Consider the following 1,308-nt stretch of genomic DNA (forward strand, 5'->3'; position numbering starts at 1 on the left):
GTTGACTGAAAATAGGCCTGAGGAGTGACATCACAAATGCAAAACCAAATGCTACAGTTTGTTGATGATCTTATACGGCTATGATGATGTCTCCATTCAATAGGCTTATCTAAAGAGAAATAAATGATCAATGGGTTATAATCGGATCATTGACAGAAATTTACGTTTATTTAACAATGAAAACTGTAGGACAATACATATTATATACAGTTTGCTGTGTATTGTGCTAACAACACACTCTGCCGTAAATACTTCGTTACTGACTCGTTGTTTGGTAACATTTCATAACCACGAAAGCACCAGAGGATGTTTTTAATGCTGTTGCTTCACAGGTTAAAATTTTCCCTGTAGTCAGATAAGTGATGATCCACGTACATAAACCTCTCTATCTATTTATCTACTTATATATGTATCTATCTATCCTGTCTGCTGTCTGTCTGTCTGTCTATTTACCTGTTTATCAGTCTATTTATCTACAGTATGCTGTCTATTTATCTATGGTATCTACTTTTCTCAATCTATTTATCTTGCTAGCTATATCCATCCATCTGTCTATCTATCTATCTATCTATCTCTGTCTATCTATTTATCTATCTGTGTCTATCTGTCTGTCTGTCTGTCTGTCTATCTATCTATCTGTCCAGAGATGTGAAGGCCGACTGTCCAGCAGTGTGGGCGGTGCTTGTGCTGGGTGGGTCAGCAGCCTCGCCTCCTTCACGGCTCTGTACTGCGTCACTGCCAAAGCCCATTCAGAGAGGGCAACATCCACACCGTACAGTTCAGTTGGTCTGAGGGACAAACTTTTGACACTCCTTGTGACCTTGACCTTCTACCAATTGTTCTAAAAACCGAAGTACTTCATTCTTGCCCAACCCTCAACCCTTCCACCAACTCTGATTAAAATAAAATCATAACTGTGTGAGTTGACCTTGTGTGACCTTGACCTTTGGTCAGCTTTCTCAAAATTTAATTTCTTCATCCTTATCTGAGCCTTAACCCATCTACAAAGTTTAGTCAGAATCGAATAAAACTGAATTACAGTGACGACCATTAGTCCCTGACACTGACTTGGACCGATTGCTCTCCAAATTAAACTTCTATGCCTATGCTGCAGCCCAGACCCTGTCGTGAAGGTTGGATTCAGTCGGATAAAATCTTTCAAAGTCGATATTGCCATGTAACCGTGACCTTTGACTTATTTTTCTTAAATAACAATTGGTCACCCATTCGCTGTCATCCCTTCAACCAAGTTTAGTTAAAAGTCAGATCAAAACTGGTTTACTTATTTTGTTCACACACAAACATAGA

This window comes from Coenobita brevimanus, chromosome 103 (assembly GCF_032717465.1).
Source record: "Coenobita brevimanus isolate Jiangsu-jjx chromosome 103, ASM3271746v2, whole genome shotgun sequence".
Lineage (NCBI taxonomy): Eukaryota > Metazoa > Arthropoda > Malacostraca > Decapoda > Coenobitidae > Coenobita > Coenobita brevimanus.